Raw genomic sequence first — 8777 nt, 5'->3', positions numbered from 1 at the left:
GTTGCATCATATACAACTCTTCTTTAAGAAATCCATTAAGGAATGTAGTTTTGACATCCATTTGCCAGATTTCATAAAATGTGGCAATTTGCTAACATGATCCAGACAGACTTAAGCATCGCTACGAGTGAGAAAATCTCATCGTAGTCAACACCTTGAACTTTGTCAAAATCTTTTTTGACAAGTCTATCTTTGTAGATAGTAATACTACTATCAGCGTCCGTCTTCCTCTTGAAGATCAATTTATTTTCTATGGCTTGCCGATCATCGGGCAAGTCAACCAAAGTCCACACTTTGTTCTCATACATGGATCCCATCTCAGATTTCATGGCCTCAAGCCATTTCGCGGAATCAGGGCTCATCATCGCTTCCTCGTAGTTCGTAGGTTCGTCATGGTCAATTAACATGACTTCCAGAACAGGATTACCGTACCACTTTGGTGCGGATCTCACTCTGGTTGACCTACGAGATTCAGTAGTGACTTGATCTGAAGTTACATGATCATCATCATTAGCTTCCTCACTAATTGGTGTAGGAGTCACAGAAACAGATTTCTGTGATGAACTACTTTCCAATAAGGGAGCATGTACAGTTACCTCATCAAGTTCTACTTTCCTCCCACTCACTTCTTTCGAGAGAAACTCCTTCTCTAGAAAGGATCCATTCTCAGCAACAAATACCTTGCCTTCGGAGCTGTGATAGAAGGTGTAACCAATAGTTACTTTTGGGTATCCTATGAAGACACACTTCTCCGACTTGGGTTTGAGCTTATCAAGATGAAACTTTTTCACATAAGCATCGCAACCCCAAACTTTAAGAAACGACGGCTTAGGTTTCTTGCTAAACCACAGTTCATACGGTGTCATCTCAACGGATTTAGATGGTGCCCTTTTTAATGTGAATGCAGCTGTCTCTAATACATAACCCCAAAACGATAGTGGTAAATCGGTAAGAGACATCATAGATTGCACTATATCAAATAAAGTACGATTATGACATTCGGATACACCATTACGCTGTGGTGTTCCAGGTGGCATGAGTTTGTGAAACTATTCCACATTGTTTTAATTGAAGGCCAAACTCGTAACTCAAATATTCGCCTCTGACTCAAATATTCGCCTCTGCGATTAGATCGTAGAAACTTTATTTTCTTGTTACGATGATTTTCCACTTCACTCTGAAATTCTTTGAACTTTTCAAATGTTTCAGACTTATGTTTCTTCAAGTAGATATACCCATATCTGCTCAAATCATCTGTGAAGGTCAGAAAATAACGATACCCACCGCGAGCCTCAACACTCATCGGACCTCATACATCAGTATGTATTATATCCAATAAGTCAGTTGCTCGCTCCATTGTTCTGGAGAACGGAGTCTTGGTCATCTTTGCCCATGAGGCATGGTTTGCAAGCATCAACTGATTCATAATCAAGTGATTCCAAAAGCCCATCAGCATGGATTTTCTTCATGTGCTTTACACCAATATGACCTAAACGGCAGTGCCACAAATAAGTTGCACTATCATTATTAACTTTGCATCTTTTGGCTTCAATATTATGAATATGTGTATCACTACGATCAAGATTCAACAAACCATTTTCATTGGGTGTATAACCATAGAAGGTTTTATTCATGTAAACAGAATAACAATTATTCTCTAACTTAAATGAATAACCATACTGCAATAAACATGATCAAATCATATTCATGCTCAACGCAAACACCAAATAACACTTATTTAGGTTTAACACTAATCCTGAAAGTATAGGGAGTGTGCGATGATGATCATATCAATCTTGGAACCACTTCCAACACACATCGTCACTTCACCCTTAACTAGTCTCTGTTCATTCTGCAACTCCCGTTTCGAGTTACTACTCTTAGCAACTGAACCAGTATCAAATACCGAGGGGTTGCTATAAACACTAGTAAAGTACACATCAATAACATGTATATCAAATATAGCATTTGTTCACTTCGCCATCCTTCTTATCCACCAAATACTTGGGGCAGTTCCGCTTCTAGTAACTAGTCCCTTTGAAGTAGAAGCACTTAGTCTCATGCTTAGGTCCAGACTTGGGCTTCTTCACTTGAGCAGCAACTTGCTTGCCGTTCTTCTTGAAGTTCCCTTTCTTCCCCTTTGCCCTTTTCTTGAAACTAGTGGTCTTGTTAATCATCAACACTTGATGCTCTTTCTTGATTTCTACCTTCATCGATTTCATCATCATGAAAAGCTCGGGAATCGTTTTCATCATCCCTTGCATACTATAGTTCATCACGAAGTTCTACTAACTTGGTGATGGTGACTAGAGAATTCTGTCAATCACTATTTTATCTGGAAGATTAACTCCCACTTGATTCAAATGATTGTAGTACCGAGACAATCTGAGCACATGCTCACTGCTTGAGCTATTCTCCTCCATCTTTTAGCTACAGAACTTGTTGGAGACTTCATATCTCTAAACTCGGGTATTTGCTTGAAATATTAACTTCAACTCCTGGAACATCTCATATGATCCATGACGTTCAAAACGTCGTTGAAGTCCCGATTCTAAGATGTTAAGCATGGTGCACTAAACTATCAAGTAGTCATCATATTGAGCTAGCCAAACGTTCATAACATCTGCATCTGCTCCTGCAATAGGTCTGTCACCTAGCGGTGCATCAAGGATATAATTCTTCTGTGCAGCAATGAGGATAATCCTCAAATCACGGATCCAATCCGCATCATTTCTACTAACATCTTTCAACTTAGTTTTTCTCTAGGAACATATCAAAAATAAAATAGAGGAGCTAAACGCGAGCTATTGATCTACAACATAGATATGCTAATACTACCAGGACTAAGTTCATGATAAATTAAAGTTCAATTAATCATATTACTTAAGTACTCCCACTTAGATATACATCCCTCTAATCATCTAAGTGATCACGTGATCCATATCAACTAAACCATGTCCGATCATCATGTGAGATGGAGTAGTTTTCAATGGTGAACATCACTATGTTGATCATATCTACTATATGATTCAGGCTCGACCTTTCGGTCTCAGTGTTCCGAGGCCATATCTGCATATGCTAGGCTCGTCAAGTTTAACCTGAGTATTCTGCGTGTGCAACTGTTTTGCACCCGTTGTATTTGAACATAGAGCCTATCACACCCGATCATCACGTGGTGTCTCAGCACGAAGAACTTTCACAACGGTGCATTCTCAGGGAGAACACTTTTATCTTGAAATTTAGTGAGAGATCATCTTATAATGCTACCGTCAAACAAAGCAAGATAAGATGCATAAAAGATAAACATCACATGCAATCAATATAAGTGATATGATATGGCCATCATCATCTTGTGCTTGTGATCTACATCTCCGAAGCACCGTCATGATCACCATCGTCACCGGTGCGACACCTTGATCCCCATCGTAGCATCGTTGTCGTCTCGCCAACTATCGCTTCTATGACCATCGCTACCGCTTAGTGATAAAGTAAAGCATTACATGGCGATTGCATTGCATACAATAAAACGACAACCACATGGCTCCTGCCAGTTGCCGATAACTCGGTTACAAAACATGATCATCTCATACAATAAAACATAGCATCATGTCTTGACCATATCACATCACAACATGCCCTGCAAAAACAAGTTAGACGTCCTCTACTTTGTTGTTGCAAGTTTTACGCGGCTGCTACGGGCTGAGCAAGAACCGTTCTTACCTACGCATCAAAACCACAACGATAGTTTGTCAAGTTAGTGTTGTTTTAACCTTCTCAAGGACCGGGCGTAGCCACACTCGGTTCAACTAAAGTTGGAGAAACTGACACCCTCCAGCCACCTGTGTGCAAAGCACGTCGGTAGAACCAGTCTCGCATAAGCGTACGCGTAATGTCGGTCCGGGCCGCTTCATCCAACAATTCCGCCGAATCAAAGTATGACATGCTGGTAAGCAGTATGACTTGTATCGCTCACAACTCACTTGTGTTCTACTCGTGCATATAACATCTACGCATAAAACCAGGCTCTGATACCACTGTTGGGAACGTAGTAATTTCAAAAAAAATCCTACGTACACGCAGGATCATGGTGATGCATAGCAACAAGAGGGGAGAGTGTTGTCTACGTACCCTCGTAGAGCGTAAGTGGAAGCGTTTATCAACGCGGTTGATGTAGTCGTACACCTTCACGATCCATCCCGACCAAGTACCGAACGTACGGCACCTCCGCGTTCAGCACACGTTCAGCTCGATGACGTCCTCGCCTTCTCGATCCGGCAAGAGGGGCAAAGTAGTAGATGAGTTTCGGCAGCACGACGGTGTGGTGACGGTGTTGGTGAATAACAATCTCCGCAGGGCTTCGCCTAAGCACTACAAAAACTATGACGGAGGATAAACTAGATGGGACGGGTAGCCGGCACATGACTTGGTTTTTCTTGATGTGTCTTTGGTGCTAGCCCTGCCCCTCTATTTATATGTTGAGCCCTCGGGTCGAAACTTGGAGCAAAAGCCTCCTCAAAGTCGGTTTTGCCCGAAAGGCAAGAGTCCCACTCGGACTCCAAGACCAAACGCCACAATCCTTGGCATTTGGCCCAGACGCCATGGGCCTCGGCATCTGGCTCAGGGCCAGACGCCAGGGTCTCTGGTGTTTGGCCCACTGGCCTCCGCAAAACTCCTTTTGCACCGACTTATATCCCCGTGGGCCTGACCCCTTGGCCTAACCATATCATCCAATATATGAATCTTTACCTCCGGACCATTCCGGAGCTCCTCGTCATGTCTGTGATCTCATCCGGGACTCTGAACAACATTCGGTTACCAACATACATAACTCATAAATACTATATCATCAATGAACGTTAATCGTGAGGACCCTACGGGTTCGAGAACTATGTAGACATGACCGAGCCACTTCTCTGGTCAATAACCAATAGCGGAACCTGGATGCCCATATTGGCTCCTACATATTCTACGAAGATCTTTATCGGTCGAACACATACGTTGTTTCCTTTGTCATTGGTATGTTACTTGCCCGAGATTCGATCGTCGGTATCTTAATACCTAGTTTAATCTCGTTACCGGCAAGTCTCTTTACTCGTTCTGTAATACATCATCCCGCAACCAACTCATTAGTTACAATGCTTGCAAGGCTCATAGTGATGTGCATTACTGAGTGGGCCCAGAGATACCTCTCTGACGATCGGAGTGACAAATCCTAATCTCGAAATACGCCAACCCAACAAGTACCTTCAGAGACACCTATAGAGCACCTTTATAATCACCCAATTACGTTGTGACGTTTGGTAGCACACAGAGTGTTCCTCCTGTAAACGGGAGTTGCATAATCTCATAGTCATAGGAACATGTATAAGTCATGAAGAAAGCAATAGCAACATACTAAATGATCAAATGCTAAGCTAACGGAATGGGTCAAGTCAATCACATCATTCTCCTAATGATGTGATCCTGTTAATCAAATGACAACTCATGTCTATGGTTAGGAAACATAACCATCTTTGATCAACAAGCTAGTCAAGCAGAGGCATACTAGTGACACTATGTTTGTCTATGTATTCACACATGTATCATGTTTCCGATTAATACAATTCTAGCATGAATAATAAACATTTATCATGATATAAGGAAATATATAATAAATTTATTATTGCCTCTAGGGCATATTTCCTTCAGTACTAAGTTTCTGGTTAATACAATTCTAGCATGAATAATAAACATTTATCATGATATAAGGAAATAAATAATAACTTTATTATTGCCTATAGGGCATATTTCCTTCAAAAACTGCCATGCGGACGCGCCGAGAATCCACGCCGCCCGCCCCCCTTTTATTCCCGCGGCCATTTACCTTCATCTCTCGTCTCACATGACACAATAAGCAAACCCACGAGGACACATACAAAGATGACATCCAGCGGTTCCAATGGCGCTCCCCGTGGCTCCAATGGCGCTCCTAGCGGCCGACGACGACAACGGCGGGCAATTCACCATGCATCACATAGTGGACACCCACATGAGGGGGAAGGCCCTCTCGGTGGTGTACACGAACTATTCGGTCTCGGTGGAGAGCTCCATCCAAACTATGGAGCAGTTCCTTGCCAAGGACAAGTCCCGAGTGGCCGACTTCGACCTTGAGTACACCATCGATCGTGTCGGGCACGATCAGAAGGTTGCCGTTTCCCAGTTGTGCGTGCGACATGACGTCCTCGTCTACCACTACCATCTTTCCACAAGGCCTTGCGAGCGTTTCTCCAGGTTTATCAACAGCTCCAACTACAGTTTCGCTACGGTGGACACCACCAACGATCTAAAAGCGCTCAAGGTTTCAGACTTGAAATGCCCGAATCTTGTCAACATCCAGCACCACTACAAGGTATGGGGCAGCAACAAAAACAAACTGAACTGCCTGGTTGACCTCGCCTTAGCCATCATCGACCCCTACTACATGAAGATGAAGGAAGAGAGCAATAAGGACAAGAACGCCTGGCATAGTGTGTGGAATGAGAGACTAGATGAACAACATGTCAAGTACGCGGCCATGCACGCATACACAAGCTACGAGATGTACAGGCGGATCGTTGACATGAGGAATTGTCTTCTTCCTGACCCAGACGAGGGATCGAGCCACATAGCAGTGGCGGGAGCGTCACAAGAAGTAGATGACTAGACGATCGTTTCTCCTACTTTAGAATGCATGCAATTGTTTATTGAGGCGTGTGCGAATGATTTGTATAGTCACTTATGTAATTGGATGTTTATTTCAGTTATATATATATATACAAGTTATTCTACTGTAGACAGAGCAATTCACACGGCTTATTAGCAGCAATCGTCTGTGTTATTATTGGTTTTCGCACACATTTCTGATTACGGACCTGTTTGCCGTGTATCACACACACCTTGATCTGGCTGACCGTTTCTTTTGTGTTGCCTAATCACAAACAGTTCATCCGAGTGAACCATATGCTCTATATTGCACACGCCTTCATCAGGCTGCCCGTTCCTTTTGTTCCGCCTCATCGCAAACAGTTCATTGAGCTGAACCATATGCCCTGCATCGCACACGCAACTAAAATCTGAACCGTGTTTGATAGCTCCGCCATCGCAAACGTTTTGCACCTTTTTTGATGGTTCTTTTACACCACCGTTTGCGATTATGGCATCGCACACAATTTTGTCGAAGGGTCTCTGATCGTAGTGTCGCATTTGGACCATCCTGCAATAGTGTTTGTTTTGTTGGCATAGATCGAGATTAGGATTTGTCACTCCAAGTATCGGAGAGGTATCTCTGGGCCCTCTCGGTAATGCGCATCACTATAAGCCTTGCAAGCAATGTGACTAATGAGTTAGTTACGGGATGATGCATTACGAAACGAGTAAAGATACTTGTTGGAAATGAGATTGAACTAGGTATGATGATACCGATGATCGAATCTCGGGCAAGTAACATGCCGATGACAAAGGGAATAACGTATGTTGTTATGCGGTTTGACCGATAAAGATCTTTGTAGAATATGTAGGATCCAATATGAGCATCCATGTTCCGCTATTGGTTATTGACCGGAGATGTGTCTCGGTCATGTCTACATAGTTCTCGAACCGGTAGGGTCTGCATGCTTAATGTTTGATGATGATCTGTATTATGAGTTATGTGATTTGATGACCGAAGTTTCTTCAGAGTCCCGGATGAGATCACGGACATGACGAGGAGTCTCGAAATGGTCGAGAGGTAAAGATTCATATATTGGAAGGTTACATTCGGACACCGGAATGGTTTTAGATAAGTTTTGGAGTACCGGGGGTTAGTGGACCCCCCCCCCCCCCCCGCGGAAGTAGCGGGCCTTCATGGGCCTTAGTGGAAAGGAGAGGAGGGCCGCAAGGGAGGCCGCGCGCCCCCCATGGCTAGTCCGAATTGGACTAGGGAGGGGGCGGCGCCCCCCTCTTTCCTTCTCCCTTCCTCCTCCTTCCCTCTCTCCCTCTCTTGGAAAGGAAGGGGACTCCAACTAGGATTGAGAATCCTAGTTGGACTCCCCTATGGCGCGTGCCCCCTATGGCCGGCCTCCTCCCCCCCCTCCTTTATATACGTGGATAGGAGGTCACCCCAAAGCACAATAGACAATCTCTTAGTCGTGTGCGGTGCCCCCTCCATAGTTTACCACCTCGGTCATATCATCGTAGTGCTTAGGCGAAGCCCTGTGCCGGTAACTTCATCATCACCGTCGCCACGCCGTCGTGCTGACGGAACTCTCCCTCATCCTCAACTGGAACAAGAGCTTGAGGGACGTGTGCTAAACATGTGCTGAACACGGAGGTGCCGTACGTTCAGTGATAGGATCGGTTGGATCATGAAGACGTTCGACTACATCAACCGCATTACTAAACGCTTCCGCTTTCGGTCTACGAGGGTACATGGACACACTCTCCCCTCTCGTTGCTATGCATCTCCTAGATAGATCTTGCGTGATCGTAGGATTTTTTTTTTGAAATACTGTGTTTCCCAACAGTGGCATCAGAGCCAGGTCTATGTGTAGATGTTATGTGCACGAGTAGAACACCAAGAGTTGTGGGCGCTAATAGTCACACTTCTTACCACCAACGTCTTACTTTGATTCGGCGGTATTGTTGGATGAAGCAGCCCGGACCGACATTACACGGCCGCGTTCATGAGACTGGTTCTATCGACGTGCTTCGCACACAGGTGGCTGGCGGGTGTCTATTTCTCCAACTTTAGTTGAATCAAGTTTGACTACGGTCGGTCCATT

The sequence above is a fragment of the Triticum urartu genome, chromosome 1A (assembly GCF_056163025.1).
Source record: "Triticum urartu cultivar PI428250 chromosome 1A, HENAU_Tu73, whole genome shotgun sequence".
In the NCBI taxonomy this organism is placed as follows: domain Eukaryota; kingdom Viridiplantae; phylum Streptophyta; class Magnoliopsida; order Poales; family Poaceae; genus Triticum; species Triticum urartu.
This window is presented reverse-complemented; position numbering follows the sequence as displayed.